At 45.2% G+C, this 19,507-nt stretch overlaps 1 protein-coding gene across 3 annotated transcripts in view; it reads right to left on the reverse strand.

Annotated features, from left to right (window-relative positions):
• Positions 1 to 19,507, reverse strand: part of LOC102574673 (opioid-binding protein/cell adhesion molecule) — a 749,440-nt gene that overhangs the window by 506,329 nt on the left and 223,604 nt on the right. The window contains exon 1 of one of the 3 annotated variants that reach the window (XM_059719859.1): positions 10,438 to 11,525. The exons of the other annotated variants lie outside the window; for them this stretch is intronic. The gene's annotated coding sequence lies outside the window, so the exon portion shown is untranslated. Of the gene's footprint in view, positions 1 to 10,437; positions 11,526 to 19,507 lie in introns of those variants that run through there. 3 annotated transcript variants of the gene reach the window in all.

The following is a 19,507-nucleotide window of genomic DNA, read 5'->3' on the forward strand; positions in this document are numbered from 1 at the left end:
GGTAGTCACCACACTCCTACGGCAGGTGTGACCTGTAGCAACAATCAAACCTTTGAGTCTTTCCGTTTCAAAAGGCAAGGAAGCCCAGACTGAAATTCAATCCCCACCAATGCCTATCAGAGAACCTATTTATTGACCCCACCTAGAACAGGGTGAAAGCTCCTTTTTTTTTTTTGCAGGCATTTGGCAAACATGCAAAAATTGAAGGAGTTGGTGGTAGAATTGATTTGAGCGTTACTTTATAGGTTGCAATAGGAATTGGTGATGGCATGATGGGGCATGTCTTTCTAAACGTATGACTGTGTGTATGCTAAATTACTTAAAAGGTGCCTGGGGCTATGGACAGATGCTGTTAAAATATACAATTGAATAAATAAATGAGAGGTAGCAAGGAAGGAATGGGGAAGGATGCAATGCAAGAACGGTTGGCAGAACCCTGTGCCAAGGTGTTAAAAAAACAAACCAAAAAAAAAAAACAAAAAACCCTGCAGAGCTGCCTAAATCTCTTCTGAGACTCCACAGCTACGTGTTTCAGATGCTGAGAAGATTGAACTAATAAAAAAGAAATGAGAGAACTGTCATTGCAGATTACATGGTATTTATTCCAAAATCTGCTCATTATAGAAATTTGCAAGACAAATGGGTTTTTAGCAGGAAAATGGCAGCTTTTCCTTAAGTGCATAACGAGGAGCAAAAATTGTCGGAAGCTCAATCGTTCTCTCCTTTTTCAGATACTCCATGCTCCAAGTCTTATCAAACACCCTGGAAATACTTGTTAAGCTTAAAAAAAAAAAAAAAATTAAAAAAATCCCTACCAGTTTCTTCATAATCCTATAAGAAACCACGATTAAGAAATATTTGAAGCAAGAAAAGCTCATTTGGCCTAGAGAGTTTCTAGATGGCAAAAGCTTCTATTGCTCCTCAACAGCATACAAACGTTATTGGTTGAAACTGCTGCTAACTCTCTGGATTCTTCCTTCCTTGCAGGGAAAGCCCTTCAAGAAGAGCATTTGCTGGTTAGGTTTTAATCTCCCTGCCTTGCTAAATGTTTAATTCCTGACCGTGCCTTATTATCTGAATATAGACTAGAGGTGCTCTACATTCTGCCATAACCAAGTGCTTCTAATAACATTTTGGCTTTTTTCCCCAGTTATTTCCAAGAGCCCGAAACCTAGCCCCCCCTTTCCATAACATCTTGGGTGCGTGCTTGGATATTTGACGGATAATACACAAAGCCATAATATGTGGTTTTAAAACAAGTCGCTGCAGCGGAGTCTCGAGAAGGAGGAAAAATACACCTTGAAATATTACAGAGTAGGAGCTGTCAAGTTGAAAAAGCTTCTACAAGGTTTTCAATGCCATAACTGTATTATTTAGCTGGGGATGAGGATTTTCAGACACACATCAACACGAAAAAAGGGGTTTCTGTAGGAAAAAGGAGGCGGCCTGTCTTATTTGCAGCTCTCCTTTGTTGGAAAGCAATTACAGCCTTACTCAATTTATGACCCAGAAAGCACCCTAATCTACTTGTAAATGCTTCTTATTCACAACACAGCACTTTCAGATACAGCCAGGGTAAATAAACGGGAGATTGTTCCTACCTAGGCTGCGGCACAACTGTTAATTGTAACGCCCCATGAAACTTAATTATGCAAAACAGAGTGGCGACACTGCAGCCATTAATGAGATGTTTGATTCAAGAATAATTTGTTGTTTGGAGCCCAGAGCTGTTTTACTGGTCCCTTCCACTGCGCTGCACTAATTCTTAATCCTGGCTTTTTAATGGGGGGCCATTAGGGCTCAAGACCGGGTAAGGGAGGTGATAAGAGGAGGGCTCCCGGTTGCAATCCCATTTAGCAAGTGTGCACCTAATTTCTGTGGTTTGGCTATTTTGCTCTGCAACAGTCAAGAGCTAGAACTGCCTTCCCTAGAGAAGCAAGTGCAAGCCCAGTGCTTGGGGCCTGCAAATTCCGCCTGTCATTTTCTTGGATTCTCAAAAGCTGCAGGGCACCTTCACAGATCTCATCATGTAAAATGGGGGAGGACAAACCCTAAGGGCCAGCTTCTATTCCATTTGCTGGGCATCTCAGTGCAATGCTACTCCACCCTACTCAAGCCCCTGAACAACTAGGCAGAGCAGGATTGCACATAGATGACTAAGCGCCACAGATCCCTAAGTACACAGTACCACAGATCCCTAATTGATGAGACAAGATCTGGACTTAAGGGTTCTGCTGGAGTTTGGGTCAGCATAGCAATTCCAGAAGAGATGTGGAGAGGAGCTTCACTACTTCCAGGGCCCAAAGACTTTCTACACACATGAAGCAAGGGATACCTCCTGGAGCATTAATGGGAATATAATTACAGGTGGCCACTAAGACTTTTTCACAGCTCTTTCTAGATTAGCTGCAATCTGCCGGTTGAAGCATATGGTGAAGGGCGGGGGCAGGGACACATATTCTGCAGAGTCTAGGAACAATAGTACTATGCTACTCATAGTCCTATGCTCAAGCAGTATAATAAAGGGCCGGTAGATATGAAATGTGATAAGAAAGACTGCTTCCATGCTCTCTCAACTCTACATATATGATCAGGCCACCTACAAACACGGGGGCACGGACAAACAATAATAGCATGGACCCTTTCCATCTCTGGCCTGCCTGAATCCATTAGGAATGGGCTAGTACATGGAATTCTAGCTCACTAGTCTCTGTAGGGATGAGCAGATCAAGCGACTTTTAATTCACAGTTAGATGACGAAGAGGTGTTAAAATTCGAGGGATGTGGGCAAGGGGGCAGACTGGCTGGCCCACAGGATTAGTAGTGGGCTGTGGAGCTCTTTTATCTAGCAGTAACCCAGGTCAGTGCCAGGTGAAAGGTGACAGGCTGCTGGGTGACTAGTTTGCAATGAACTATGGTCAAAATCTACTTCTGGTTGGGCAAGTGTCCAAATCTCCTAGGACCATCACCAAAGCTGGCTGCCCAGCCCACAGTCTCAGTGAAGAAGCCAAGCAGACCAATGGAAGCATGGAGACCGAATCACCTGTTTCGCCTAAAATTTATCCTGAAGAAACTAAGTACAACACGAGTGTGAGGCAGCCTGCTCTGCTATTGCTTGGGATGTGTCATGACTATCTGGCTGTACAGAGGACTCTGCTTAGCAAGGCTCTCTGCCTGGCACTGCATCGCACAAGCAGGGGGAGTATTTGGCTCTTAATTAAGAGCCATTCCTTTCCTTTCCTTTTTACCCCCACGTGTGCGTGTCCATATAGAGGGTAAGAAGGAAAGCAATAATATACGTGACTATGCATCTACATAGATCTATGGATCTATATCTATAGATACATAGTCACATCTATACCTATAGACACATAGATCTATGTATCTATATCTATAGATACATAGTCACATACATACATCTATGTCTATATAGTAGATATCCCTACCCTATACACTTGACTGTTCTCACGGTAGGAGCCTGCAAACAGAAACAAAAAGGGAGAGAAGTGTTCAAATGAAATAGAAAATTAATATTTGAATGAAAATCTGGGGAGGAGGGGGCCGATTCAAAACTGCTTTCAAAGTATCGATACTCTGAGCTGGGGCTTCAGAACAGGGAAGAGAAAGAGTTAGAGATCAGCTGAAACGTTTGGGCTTAGATCCAGAGTTCACTTCAGGGAGGTTTCAGATAGGGGCTTTACTTTAAACCCTTCTTTGATATAATCTCTTTCAATAGATTGCACTAATAAAAAAGCCAAAGTTTTGTAGTAACAAGCCTGCCCAGTGAAGCTAGAAGAGTCCGCTGCCCTGCCCTTTGAATCCGCTGGCAAAGACAATATTGGTTTGTTAGTTCACTGAGTTCCCTTAAGGCCCAAGTGCCCTTCTGGTGCACTCTTGTAAAATGCCTACACTCATACTCCAAAGACGAGCAGGAAAGGAGGGAAGGAAGGGGCTGGGGGAGAAGGAAATGATCAATGTCTACTTTGTTTCCTTTTTGCCTGTTTATTACAGAGGTTGGTTTATAGATTCTGTTTCAGGTACACAACTCTTAAATGATTTCTAGCGAGCTAAATCTATACTTAATAATATTTCCCACATTACTCTGTCACCTCGTATCTGAAGATCCTAACAGCGCTAATTAAATTAAACTTTGTAACATCTTTGTGCGATGGGTAAGTCCTGTATACGTTTGTCAGATTCAATATCCTAGCTCTCAAGTTTATTCGGACCCAACCATGTTACAAAGAGACTCGAAAATATGGAAGGTTTACAGCTTTTTCTTTTAGCAGGAGTTAAGAAACAAAATTCACACCTATATTTCAGCCATAGCATTGTTTGGGTAGGTTCAGGTCCAGACATTTGAATCCACTCTGAAAGTGGGGGTAAGTCTGCAAAAGTTCTGGCCTGCCACGATTCGCATTGCAGGAATGCTTTGGAGAGCTCCAGTTGTGGTCAAAGATCCTGTTACGTTAGATGCTGCACATACACAGAACAAAAGGGTTGGCTCGAACCCTTTCCCCCCCCCCCCCCCACTTTAAATAAGAGCAGAACCTCTTTTAAGGTTTTTGTAAGCACCACCTCCCTCCCTGCTGCACCCCTTCCCTTGCTGCCTCCACTGCAGTTTTTGTGCATGTTTGGGATATGAGCTTCTGAACCCCACTGCAATGCTCTCTGTCTACAAACAATATGAAAAGGAATAATAAAGCGTGCAGGAGGTCAGAGATGCAGAAGAAAAGAAGCTGGCTTAGTAAAGAACTCTGCTGAATACCCGCCAACAAGGAGCCCGACAGATTAGAGCGACTAGCTACCCAACGCCATCAGGAAGATATGATGGGTACCGGGAGCACGCACTGCCCTAGACATCGATAGCCGCCAAGATAAAGAGCAACTGAAGTTACGCACCGACGTGTTGAATTCTGCCGACAGGTCTAATAAGATCAGGACAAATGACAAGCCACTCGACTGTGCCCTAGCAAGGTCGTTATGGAGCATTAATAAAGGAGTCTTATTATGAACATATCACTCCGTAATATTGCATTTCCCACCTTCACTGTTAAGAGACAGTCAGTGACAAACACTCGCCTCAGAATTGCTGGTTCTTTTTCGCTCCTTGCTGTGGCTGTTTGGAGGCAAATAAAGCGCAGCCTGCAGCATGACTAGCCTTCACCGAAATCCCCTATTAAAATACTGAGGAGCCTAAGCTCATGCAGGCTCAAACACTCTAGCCCAATGCCATGAGCAAGGAAGATGCACCAATCTTGCCACTCAACCTTTAAAGGTTAATAACGTCATTGTCTTCACTGGGACAATGCTCCTACTGAAGTTAGGGAGAGATTTGGCTGGATTAGAGCAGCAAGATGGACTCAAAGCATGTATGCCCTTGCATTTAAGCTTGATGCTCCACCCCTGACCTCACAGATCAGCAGCAGCTGGACTGACTCAGTAAATTCACGCTCATCTGCTCAGTCAGCAAGCTCCTGTCCTCACCAGAGAGGGTTTAAGACACAGGCAGAACAAAGGCCTGCCTGGAGAGATGGCATGTTCCCAGAGGTTTAATACATAGGGATCCAGAGCGGACGGATGCACAACTGTTTCAGGGCAGCTGCACGTGGTAGATTGTATTACAGCCCCTTGCCTTTAGGTAGGAGGAGGAGGAGGTACTACCCTGTTTCCCTTCAGCAGATCCAGGAATGCAAGTGGACAAATAAAATTCACTTTGATCTAACAGAACTGATTACACCCGATTTTTCCTCAGGTAATTCCATACCAGATTAAACTAGTGTTGAGCGTATGTCTTCTACCCGCTCCTTGCTTACGTTGGTTTAAAACCCAATTACACCAATGTTAACAGGCCTTGTCTGGGTGCCCAGCTATTAACATAAAGGAAAAGAAAAAGCCAGTTTAGCTCTGGAGGTAGAGGGAGAAGAGGGGGAAAGGAGCTGGCCCATTTAAGTCTCTGCTTTTTTTGGTCTCTAAGCAAAGCTTCTTATCGCTCTGCCTTGGCACCTGTATACAGTGAGGGTGAGCTAAATGGAGCTGAATGTAACACCTGTGTTCAACAGGGATCCTATACCTGGGCCCAAGGCCCCTCTTTTTCTCTCTCAACTACTAACTCAACCCTTAGGGAAAAAAAAGTGGTAGTTAATGGTTTGATACAGGTACCAAACACTTTCAAGACAGCCTGCCCATAGCTTGGAGCATGAGGCCCCGAGTTACACAGGGGCTCTTTTCATGGTCATTCGTGGCTATAGAGCTGGAGACTTTCATTTGAAGTGTTTTCAGGTAGGAAACACAGATTTCAGGCTTCCAAAGCATCTCAAAGTTGCACCAATTTTGCCTGGTGGCTTTGTTAAAAGCCAATTTAAAGGGCTTCTGAAGATGCTGAAACCAAAATGCATTTCAGCTTTGATTATGCTTTGACCAAAAGTGACCCCAGAGGAAAATTCAACCCAAAATGAAAGTGAAAATGTGACATTCCTAGGAGGGGGGGAAAAAAAAAAATTCACCCAACCAGAGTCCCAGGCAGCACTTCATTCTGCAGTTTCCTTCCTTATAATCTAATGGCTGGAACTGATCACAGCATCTCAGACGTGCAGTCAACTAGGGCTGAGATATTATTGCTGATTTATATTGGAAAGCTCCGCTAAGGGAGCAATGATTTACTTTGCTTTGTTTTCACAGTGCTGCTCTCTGTGTCGGTGCAGACACCCCACTTATCTCCACTGTATCCAAATGGCCAGTGCTAAGCAGTGGGTTAGGATGGAGATACTTCCCCCTCTCCTCCGCTAGCTTCCCCTCAAGCTACAGTTTAAGAGACACCCTTATTGTTATTTAGCTGTATTCCAGCAATATAGAAAATCCCCTGACTAGGGATCTGGCTCCCATCACAGCGGACCCCCTCCACAAACAAAACAGCGCGAAATCATCTTTTCAAGGAATGCTGTTTTTTGGGGCCAATCTCAAGCCTGGACCCACATTTTACAGTCCCTCCATTTCCATTGCAGGCCAGGCCAAAGCCCACGCTAGCCTCTCCTAAAAACAGCTCTGCCAATTGCCGACTTCCTACTCCCCAGAGCAGGTGACGAGCTGCCATGCCATACCTCCTTACCCGGCGCATCTATATTCAAGGTCCATGTTGTTCATGCAGGTCTCTAAAAGGATTTATGACTCTCCTGTGCAGGTGTTTAAATCCTAGTTACAAACAAGCCCACGGCACACAATCTTGCAAGTTCGCTTTTCTTTTCCAGCTCTGTAGCCATGGCTAACCTCAAGTTCAGCTAAGCGACTGTGCCACACTGAAACATGCTGCAGCCTAGGTCATTTTTCCCAAGGACAATTTGCTTTGAAAACCGTCTGTGAGGAATAGTCCATGGGGAGGGAAACGGTGACAATATGATACAGCAGAGCTCAGCCATAAATATGTACTGAAGGGAATCTTAACTGTTTTGCCTTCAGCAGTGTTTATATATATCTCACAATAAATATTTTAATACAGTGAATCATCTGTACAAGGGTTTTTTGCCCACTATTTTGTAAGTGGAGGTACATCAGTGAAATTCCCTAGTTGATGCTTCTTGTCATTCTCTCACCAATGAACATTTTTAGAGAGTGTTTTCTTGTAACTAGAGAAGAACTGAGAGTCAAGCCTCTAAGGGCACATCTGCACTGCCTCGGGACACCACCAAGAGCACTACAGCAAAACGGGCCAAGCCCACCCGGCGTACGCCATCTCCCCACATCGATGGAGCATGCCTGCTCGTGTGTGGGGGTGAACCTCCAGGTGTCTGTATTTACAGCCATCGCAGGAGGCAGGGAGCAGGTTGGATATGGCTCCCTTGTGCCTTCCCTGCAAGAGCATAGACATACCCCCAAGGCTGTGATTCCCAAACAAGGCATCATGACTGAATAGGGTAGCAGTCTTTAACAAGCAGGCTCATGGGCCTTATAGAAGTCCAATAGTTACAGTCAGTCTCAGACTGAAGATGGAAGCATGGGCCTAAAGGCATACAAACCCCATAGAAAAAGACTAGGAATAATGGCCCGCAAGCCTTAAATACACATGTGCCGATATGCCTTTCTCAAAGTACTTGTATGGAAGCCATGGCCCTGAGGGACCCACAAACATCAAATTCTCATCCCTGTAGGATCCTTGTGGGGTTAGGCAGCATCACCACCTCCTCTTCTGGATGAGAACTGCAGCCCACAACAATGAAACGACCAGCTGCTGGTCACATGGGGATCAGGTGCCAAGTGGATGAACTGAACCTAGCTTTCCAGAGCGCCCAACTGGTACCTCATTACTGACGGTCTCTTGGCTTTGCAATTTCATCATATCATTTTACACCTTTTCTTTCTCTGCCTCTGTTTCCCCAGCTGCAAGAAGTACAGAATGCCGGCTCCCTAACTGAGCTATTGAGAAGTTCAACAATTGAGTGATGCTTTAAGCGTCTTTGGATGAAAGGTGTTATGTACCTACAATGCACTGTTGTTCAATGTGAACCATCCTCGCTCCATGCTGGAATCTAGGATGACTGTCCTCAGCATAACTGTCAGCTATGTTCTGATTGCAAAATCTTTATTATTAGTGATGAGCTAAGAAGCAGGGTGAATGCAGCTTGATTTTGCAGCTCTGGCAGTTAGGGGGAAAAAATAAATCTTTTAAACCTGTAATCGGTGCAAATTTGCTGTTGAAGTCATTGAACAAGAACAAACACAGAATCCCACAATGTCACTTCTCAGTGTAAAAACCTTGCTTTAAAATCTTATTTTCCTTGCTACTCCCTAGAACTCTTGAAAAAGAACCAACACGGGTTTTACATTAGGCTTATCTTCTCCTCATTGGCACTCCCCCCTCCTTCCGCCTTTATAGAGTTTATATCCCCTGTACAATTTCCTATATACTTTGCAGGCTCTAATGTGCTCATAAGGAGTTTGACAGTAGTTCCTCTGATGATCATAAGCAGAGCATCTCCCAGTTACAGTAGCAAGAGCCAAAATAATAAAAATCAAATGACAGGTTGATATAGTATAGCTCTTACCAACAGCTTGAGGAAATTAGAAGTAAATATGGGGTCAAACAGCTCACCGGTAATTTGAAATGGGCAAATTTGGCTTAGTTTGAGGTCTTCAATAATAAAGATGTGATCATCGTTAGTTTGTCTGGGCATCCTGTTAAAGTGAAAAGGCCATTATCAGCTGAAGAAGCACTTGCCGCACAGCACGTTAAATCCCTATCATTTTTAACAAGAACTGTTTACCTTAACTATTGCCGGTATAACGAGATAGGAACTGTGCTCAAGGTAACTAATACACCCCAGAACAACAACAAATGAACAGAAATAATATCACAAAAAGCCAGGGCTCTGAAAATGATGCCACTGGCTTGAACTAGAGTTGTAACTTTGATACAAGCTTGTGGGAACTTCAGTTCAAACAGTGGCCTCAATTCTGAACACCGGGGGGCAAGGGAAGGAGAACACAGTGTATGAAGTGACAAGATTAAAGAAAATACAAGGATATTATCTATGAACAAGGAAGAAAGGGTTATGCTTTATTCATGAAATATACTATTGTTGGCAAAAAAATGCTCTTACAATTGTGTGAATGCACATACACTTTGGATATCAAATATTTAAAGTTCCTTGTACAAGAAAGAAAAAGTCTAGGTGTCTGTGGACAACTCCATTAAACATCAGTGCCTAAGATACAGGAATACTTGGAAAAGGCAGAAGAATATTAACATAAAATATTGATTACAAGCTACAAGCCACAAGAGACTCCAGCAATGCTTGCTCAGAAGCATCCCTAATATAATCTAACCAGATGCATTTTGTGGGGCGATTTGGGACTCCCCAGGACGTTGCATTAATAGCACAGTGGAAGGTTCATCAGATAAGAGATTATCAGTAAATGCTGTGCCAATTCATAGATTATAAAAGTTGTAAGGAACTACTGTGATTATCTGGTGTCTAGTCTCCTGCCTTGAACAGTACTTGGATTGAGTGCCCTACTGAGGTCCCTTCCAGCCCAATGAATCCCTTTGATACCCAGAAGGCCACAGGCAGATTTTCAGCTACATTATTCCCCAGGTACATTGATTTCTCTTCCCACCATGCACAGAACCGCCACCTTCTCGGCAGCGCTGAGCAGTTCAGTATCACCTTCAGTACCTGCCCGCTGGCACAGCTTCAGCAAAACACAACTCAGGTCTCCCACTTTGCGGACAAATACTCTCACCTCCAGGCCATTACATCCCATCTGCTGCCTCCCCTGCCTGTCTTTTGAAAGGCAAGAGTGAACCAGTCTTCCACACTCAGCAGACAAATCATGCCTCTTTCAGCCCAGGAAAGGGAATTTGAATCAGAACCGCACATAGGTGCCCAAATCCCAGGGGCAGCAAGGCCCCTTCGCCCCAAGCACTACTCTCCCATTGCCTACCTTAGCTCAGAGCAGGGACGTAGCGGCTGGCTGTGAATCTCATTCAAAGGCAGCTCCTCCCCAGGCACTGTATGCAGGACTTTGGGTGGTGGATTCCAGTCCTCAACAGCAGTCAGCATCATCACACCCAAATCGCCTTCTGCATCTAGGCTGAAGTCTGTCTGTGCCTCAGTTTCTCCATCCAAAACTTGGAAATAATAGCACTGTTTCGTCTTGGAGACAGGATAAGCATATTTAAGATGGTGAGGCACTTGGATACTGTGGCAACACTGCTGTAGTTAAGGGGGTCCTTAACTGGCAAGATCACATCTTAACCTTTTGGAAAGGCTGGATCAAGTTATGGGAAATGAAGACACAATAGTGGTCAGAAGTCATGATGGCCACAAAGAGGTCAGCAGGCAAAGACTCAGGACACCTGGGTTCTCATCCCAGCTCTGCCACTGTTGCAGATGAGGAGTCAGCTCCCCCCATGAGTCCCAAAAGGCAAGACTTCCTAGAGCACCCGCTGGTGGCTGGACATAGCAAAGCTGGCTCTTGCCTCATCTGGTGCCCCTTGTCGACAGCTGTTCTAGCTCTTGCCCGTGGTCTCTCTTCCATGACTGTGCTCCAGCCAGGGTGTGCTTATTTCCATCCATGCTCAAAGACAGCGGGCATGTGTTTCTTGGGCTTTGGTTTGTAGATGGGGGGGTTTTCTGGTCCACAGCATTGTAAGACAAAACACACAGAGCCCTGGTAAATCCTGCCGCACGCAACTAAAGAGTCTTTCACCACCCTGCCCAGGCTTGTCCTCAGCTCCTCTCTTCTTCCACAGGTTCCAGACTCAGGGCTGCTTTTTGGTGCCTCACAGCAGCAGCCCCTTTTCTCAGGTCCAGCAAGGCTCTTCCTAGCTCAGGCTTCTCTCCACATCACAGCATTGCCTCCCCACTCAAGTGTCTCCTTCATGGCATTTCTCCTTAGCTCATGTCTCCCCTTTTCTCACAAGGCAACCTCCACAAAGTTTCTGCCTCTTGAAATGCCCCTTTCCTTAGTCCAGGCCTCTTCCTCACTGAATTTCTTCTCTGTGAAGCTTGCGCTAAGCTTCTTGTTTGGCCTCACTCCTCTGCAGGTGCACCTAATAAAGCAATTGCCTGCCCATCCTCAGGTGCAGCCACAAGGGCTAACAGCTCTCCAGCTTCCCTTAACCCCTTCCCTGCTAGTGTAGGTTTGATACATTATCTCTCTCTCACAGTTTGTGTCCACCTTGCCTATTTGCACGGAGCTCCACAGGGCAGGGACTGCACTGCATATTGTGTCAGCATAGCACGGAAAACAATGGGGCTTCAATGCTGATTTGGACTTGAGGATCTACTGTTTTACAAATAATTAATGAGCATTTGAAGCAAGGTAAACAAAAAGGCTATTTGAAAGAAAATGTCCCCAGCCTAAGACCTGAGGCTGTACTCAGCCCCTTCTTTCCATATGCCTCAGCTCTCTCACCAGGCCTCCTTCACCTCAGCAATGGGAAAGGGAAAAGAAATCTGGACTTACCCTCTTGTGTACTCCATGCACTCTGTTGCCCTTAGTTGCAATAAGTCACAAATAACTGCTCCTTCTGTCAGCCTTGCAATTTCTGCCCCTCTCTGGCTGTTTTAAAAGCCATTTTCCTTACCTAACTGTAACTGCAATGAAATAAAAGGCAAAATGGAGTATGGGCATCGCTGGAAATCACTGCTTACTGAACTCCACTTTACTGCCATCAAGGATGTCTAGCAAGTTAACCTGGGCTCGGGCAAGTTCCAGCCTCTGTGGATGCAATGTCTCCCCAGGAGGACATCTGAGAGCCCTGCTGGGTTATGCCAACTGCTCTCCAGCAGAATGATTTCATCACAGGCACAGCAAAGCCCAGACCACCAGCTTTCAGCCAGGGCAGAAGTCATGCAGACCAGTTGGGTATAAAGAAAAGGCAACGGGTAATTAATGTAAATGTGTGACGATTAACATTTAATGTAATTACCAGCTGGGATAACTGGTGGAGTCTCCATCACGGGTACCCTGTAAATCCAGACTGGGTAGCTTTTCTCCCAGATATGCTATACTCTGCCAAATTTGAATGAAATTCTCAGGCTTAGAATACGCTAGAGACAAGGGTGAATGATCCAAATGGGTCATCCTGGTTCTAAAATCTGCAGATCAACAAACCACCCAGGCAAACTCATGGGAAGAGCCGGTGCTGATCTACAGCAAGGACCCCCTTCTTGGGCATTTTGCTGCTTTCCAGGGCAGCCCAAAGCATCTCCAGTGACATATGCCTTAATTTTCCATTCTTTCAAGGACGCTTTTCAACACTGGGGGCACCAAACAGCTCTAAAGCAAGAACAGCTAACCCTAGACAGAACAGCACCACTGGGTTACAATCCAGTCAGCCTAGGAGGTGACAGCTGTGAAGAAGAGGCAGCAGAGCAACCTTCAGGCTCCCAATGGGAGAGGCATCCCAAAGCAGAGGCAGCCCAGGACCAAGTCTCAATGTTTATATTACTACCTTCCCAAATTTCAAGTTGTCTTGGAAACTCTTTGGTCACAGCAAAAGATCAGGCCCAAGGAGAATGGTTCCAAACTGTCTTTATTAGACAGCCATCTCAGTTAAGCAACTGGTATTTGTTGGTCCCTGGAGTGGCTGCCGTAGACAGGATTTGCTGTATTTTAGACTTGACATTACCCAGCAGGCAGTGAAAACTGGATACTCATTAACTGCACTGAGATGGGAACAGCCACTATAAAAGGTACTGAAACAAATCTAACATTCACTGTGTGTCATTTAGCAAGCGACAGGACTGTGATGTGTCCCTCTTGCTGTTTGGTTTTCCCCTTCTCTTTAGTTTTATTTTTACATTCTGGTGCTTGAAAGAAAAAGTGCTTGAAAGCCCTGTTTTGGGGCTCTCGATTCATAATCCTCATTCTTTCTTGCTTTCTCACTGTCACTTAATAGAAAGCATTCAGAAATGTAATATTTGATCTCAATCCATCCTCCCTTTTGCCTTTGATCACCTACTTCTCGGCTTCTCTGTTGTTAGAATGAAGACACTTAAAAGATAGAAGAGAGGGGCTGAAGAGAGCATTCGGACCCAGATCAGACTTCGGAGTTGGGTTTCAGATACTAGAAGAATGGAGTTTGCAAATTACCAGCCGGTTTTGCAAGATTTTTGGCTTTAGGTAGCACTGAATATTGAGAGATTAGTTGAATGCACAAGCACGCTTCATAAAAAAAGGAACTTTTAAATCACTTCAAAACGATTTCCACATTAATACTAGATGTAAATACTTAATGGATATAATGGTTAATCGATTACTGTCGGGCCAATAACTTAGTGTTACTGGTAGCATCTTCCCCTTATACCACATACAGCTCATATCTGCAATACTTTTATAGCATTCGTTAACCATTTATTAGCACTTTATGAAATACTGATAACTGTAACTTTAATAAAAACGTGGCCATTTCACTAATATCCTGAATGGCAGAAATCTTATAAAATCAGCTTTTCTTACTCACCCTCCTATCTTGACCTGAAATCTCATAAGAGCTGGCCAGTTCACAGTGGTGTCTGAACTGACCAGGGAAAAATATGACCTTTCTAATTTCAGATCTCACTTGCAATCTGGTATCACGGATAAGAAGAAATTTAATCCGCATAGCCTCTGAATGTTAAAAAGGAGTGGAGACCAAGAGCCAGGTGCGGAAGAATTTTTGTCTAGTAATAATTTGTCCTCATCCAAAGATTTGAAGACACATGACCATGCTCCAAGGAGGTGATGCTTCCCCTCAATGCGGCACTGGTCAGGCCACAGTTGGAGTACTGTGTCCAGTTTTGGGCGCTGCACTTCAAGAAGGATGTGGACAACCTCGAGAGGGTTCAGAATAAGGCCACTCATATCGTTAGGGGCCTGCAGGCAAAACTCTATGCGGAGAGATTGAGGGCCCTGGATCTCTTCAGCCTCCACAAGAGAAGGCTGAGAGGGGATCTTGTGGCTGCCTACAAATTCATCGGGGGGGACAGCAATGAATAGGAGAAGCTCTATGTACCAGGGCACCCCTTGGAGTAACTAGGAACAATGGCCACAAACTGACGGAGAACAGCTTTAGGTTAGACATCAGGAAAAACTTCTTCACGGTAAGGGTTGCCAGAATCTGGAACGGGCTTCCAAGGGAGGTGGTGCTCTCCCCTACCTTGGGGGTCTTTAAGAGGAGGCTAGACATACACCTGGCTGGGGTCGTCGGACCCTGGCGCTCTTTCCTGCCCAGGCCACGGGGTTGGACTCGATGATCCCTTCCGACCCAAACATCTATGAATCTATGGTGGTAATAGCGTGGAAGAATTACTTCTCGTGCTTTGCAAGTGACACTGTGATCAATACACCTCAGTATGCTGTTGGCTTTTTTGGCAATAAGAGCACACTGTTGGCTCATATTCAGCTTAAGTTCCACTGTAACCCCCAGGTCCTTCTCTGCAGTACTGTAGCCTAGCCAATCATTCTCCTGTCTGCATTTGTGCATGCAATTATTCCATCCCAAGTGCAGGACTTGGCACTTGTCCTTGTTGAATCTCATCTGATTCATTGTGGACCATTTTTCCAGTCTGTCCAAGTCATTCTGGATCCTCATCCTATCATCCAATGTCTGTAACTGCATCCAACTCGGTGTCATCTGCATGTTTGCTAAGTCTCCACTCAAGCCCATTGTCCAAATCAGTAATGAAGAAGTTAAACAATACCGGACCCAGGACAGACCCCCAGACTTGGTACCTCTCCCAATTAGACATGAGCCATTAATGACTAGTCATTGAGCACACTAATACAACCAGTTATATATCCACCTTCCGGTGCTTTGGTCTAGCGTGCAATTCCTCAGTTTGTTAATGAGAATGTCATGGGAAATGGTGTCAAAAGCCCTGCTGAAGTCAGGGTATAACACATTCACTGTGCTCCCCACATTCACGGAGCTTGTCTCCTTATCCTAGAAGGAAATTACAAAAGGAGAAACACAGGGTGGCTATAGCCCCGTTTTCAAACCTTCAGGTTGAAATCCCCAGGCTTGTATCATTTGCCCGTGATCGATCAATAAGTGGCAAAGCTAGTACTGGAATCTGAATTCCCGCCTCATCCCTTTGCAATGCACCTTGGCAGACAGGTGCTGTAAAAAGACTGCGCATTATATCCCGCAGTGAAAGTTGTCCTGCCTGATGGCCAACGCCAGTGACCACATCTCTGATGGCCAACACCTGCACTCAATAGAAAGATAATGGGACTTGTGCTGGGGACTTGTATTGTCGCTGTTGGACAACTGGCAGATGGATTTTTACTTTGCTACATGCTTCACATTTTGGTTTTGTCTGGTGCTGCCACGTTCTACAGCCTGCCTTGTTTTTGACCAAGCTTCACTATGACAGCCGTTTCTAGCAGACGTGCCCTGATGTTGCACAATTCTCTCCAGCAAGAGATGGGGTTTATTACCTCCACCGTGGAACCATCAGGCGCGGCTGGCTGCAATGCTAATGTGCTGTGATTCCACAGCTTGGAGTAATGGACATTGCGGCTCAAAATTAACGTTGCATCTGCTCCTCACTGCAGACGCCGGAGAGAGTGGGCTGTAATTTTGTCTCCAATCCCCCGAATAATGTTTGTTGTCGTGCTGTAATCTTGGCAATCAATGTAACAGCTGAACAGATCGTTTCGTCTGAAATATTTGCTAAACACACTAAGACCTTGAAACCACACCTCAGCGTGTGTGTATTGTGTATGGAATAACACACTGAACTAAATAAGAACTAGATGGAGGGAGAAATGGCAAAAATTGCCAGCCAATTAAAACAAAGCAACAACAAAAACCACAGTGCTTGTCTCCAGCACCTTGTACCAGTAACATCTTACTGCTTCCAAACCAAGAAAAAAAACCCAGGGCTTGTAGGGCTGATTAATGCATGCACAGCAGCAGCTCAGACATAGGTTCCCTTGTCTGGAAATTAACTAAAATGCATATGCAGTTTTTTAAAGTGGAATTTAATGGCCACAGAAATCAATTGGCCAAATCAGCTCTAGACTTATTAACCTCCTAATATCCCTCTCACTGAGTGGTGCTTCCACTGATCTAGCTATAAATAGCCTGAACCATAATACAGCTATTTTTTTTTAAACTCAGTGCTTGAGGCTTAGCTCAGGATAGAGGCAGCATTGTCTAGTCTGCTGGACGCAGGGCGGGGGGTCAAGACTCAGGCTCTACCCCTGGCTCTGCCACTGACTTGCCGGTTGACCTTATGTCTGTTCTACTCTCCCTTTCTCTCTGCCTCTGTTTTCCCTCTTTTCTTTTTTGTCTAGTTCTTTCTTTGTCTTTCTTCTCTATTTAAATACTAAGCTTTTCAGAACAGGGACCATCTCTCACTCTGTGCTGTACAAAAGTGTCCAGTATCAATTGGGGGCAAGGGACAATACTTCAATGCCAATAATAACAACGGGTTGAATTATATAGACTGCAAACCAGGTTGCCGGAGTACTGAGCAGCACAAGTGCCATTGTATCATCAAAGAGATGTCTACCACTGAAACAACAAAAGCTCTTTCTGGGCAACGAGGAGGTGATTAGCTAGTACTCAACTTTACCCCTTCATACCACTTCCCAGAAGATGGACTGCCATGATACAAGCACTGGCATCACTGTACACATGCATCAGATGAAGTGGCCTTGCCATGTCCAAGCCAAGAGCAGATTCCCCACTCTCCCCAACATCCGAGCTCTTAGCCTAGTGCAGCGTTATGCACAGGGTGGCCATCATAAAGGACATTCCAGTTTTCTGCTACTCTGTCCTCTATTGATACAAAAACCAAAGCCTTTATCTTGAAGAGAAAAATAGAGGACATAAAGGCATCCGATTTCATATCAATGGAGGACAGAGGACAACCGGACTGCCCTCTATGATGGCCACCCTAGTTATGCACAAGCAGAGTGGGCCAAAAAAAATAACTACAGTTTCACAAAAAATCTCCCCTCGTGTCTTCCGTCCCCAAAACATTTTGCTGAAATAATCAAACTTTGGAAGAGGACAACCAGCAGTGTTCACATGTCTACGAACCAGAGAAACTTGGAAGTCAGTAGGCCTAAGGTGAGCTGGAAAACAAGCCAGCTCTGCAACAAGCACGCTAGCAGTGCCGCTTTAGATTCCCTGGTGCTTCCCTTCATACCGCAGCGCCCTTCGGAAAATGGGGAGGAAGGGAGAGGGAAGCAGAGCCTACTGCAGATACCTGAAGGAAGTAGAAGAAGGTCCCAGTTCTGATAAAGGGGCAAGGATTTATTAGGGTAGTATCTTTTAGTGGACCAACTATGCAGTTGGGATAAAGTTAGACAAGCTTTCGAATGCAAACTTTTGGAATGTGGGGGATTTTCATACCTCCTGGAATAAGAGAAAAAAAATCTGCCTGCAATCTAACGTCCCAACAGTGCCTGGCTCTGTGTCTGCCACCACAGGTGACTGACCTGCACTTTCAAACCAGGTGTAGCGAGTCTTATCCCTTTCTTGACTTACCTGTAGGGCAGAGCTGCAGCCCAGCCAAAGATGAGCTGACAGCATCAGTACCAGAGGATGTCTCATTTCCTGCCCCAAACTTCTGTGTAGCCACTGCTCGGCAAATCTCTGTTGAACAGCAGCCACCCTTAACCACCCCTCCCTGCTATGATCACCAGAGAGAAAAGCTATTGAGGAGCTAAAGCAACTTTGAAAAATTGAAGATGTCACTGATCCCCTTCCTTCATACTGGCTCTTCCTCCCCGACCAGGTTTGTCTTCTTCTTGTCCTTTCTCTCTTTTTCCATATCTTTTTGCCCTCACTCTGTACCACACCAAAGGTTCCTCTCTTTTACTGTTCGTCTGTTAGTTTGTGATAAAGAATGCATTCATGGAAATGTTCATGGGAGGGTATCATATTAAATTCATGCTGGACATCAGCCTAGTCCTTTGGTTTAGATTGTGGGCATCTGGTAGGTACAAGGTTTGCCCATGATACCCCATATATTCATGAATCATGCAAAAATAGCTCAGAGCAATATTTAGCATTTCCATGGGGTTTTGCCTCTCTAAAGGACTCTGAGAAACATGAATTCTCATGGTGCATTCAGGAAACCCCACATTAAAACTGGGATTAAAGAAGAGCCAGTTAACGACATGCTTTGTCTCCTAAACCCCAGCCATACAAACTTAATTCTGTCATGTACTAACTTAAAGAGCCTGGTTACCAGTAGACACCACAGTAATAAAAGTGGGATAAAGCACATAAGTAGATAAAATAAGCAGATTACTGAAGCCCTTTGAGATGAAGGATATCCCAATGGTAGTGTGTGGCCTGCGACTCAGTGGGGGGGAATGTTTAATTCCTTCTTCCACCACAGCCTTCCTGTGAGACCTTGGGCAGATCAGCTAGCTTTATTATGCCTCAGTTCCTCATCCCTAAAATGAAGATAATAGCATTTCCCTGCCTCAGATGCGAGCTCTGACAGGAAAGGTAGGAAAGAATCAGAGGCACAAATACTGGACTATTGGGCCATAAAGGCAGCTGAGAGAGAGAAATCCCAGACTTCCTCCATGTCCCACTAATACTCCAGGTTACTAATACTCACAGGACTCCTGACTCACCGATTCATGGGAAACTGAGCCCGAGATGATCTAGGGCTGGTCTACTCACCGACTTTCCCAGGACTGCCACTGAAGGGGTCTGCCCCCTCCACTCACATCCCAGCCCAGCAATTAGCTAGGGTAAATGGCCAAGAGCAGCCCTCACCACCCCAGAAAACACAATCCAGTGCCACTGCGAAGCAATTTGCCTCTGGAGAGAGGGAGAGTGGTGCAGGGGCACATGCTGTGGGCCACGGAGGACTGCTTCAAGCCACCTACCCTGCCTAATTGCTGAGCTGGGACGTGCACAGAGCAGGCACGAGTGACCAACCTGCAGTGCCTCCTCCTGGGGTCTGGCAGGCTTGGTCCCTTCCTTGTATTGTCCTGTCCACATTTAAATGCCTCGCACGGTAGTATTTCAACCATGTGCACTGCTTTC

This window comes from Alligator mississippiensis, chromosome 16 (genome assembly GCF_030867095.1).
Source record: "Alligator mississippiensis isolate rAllMis1 chromosome 16, rAllMis1, whole genome shotgun sequence".
Taxonomy (NCBI): domain Eukaryota; kingdom Metazoa; phylum Chordata; order Crocodylia; family Alligatoridae; genus Alligator; species Alligator mississippiensis.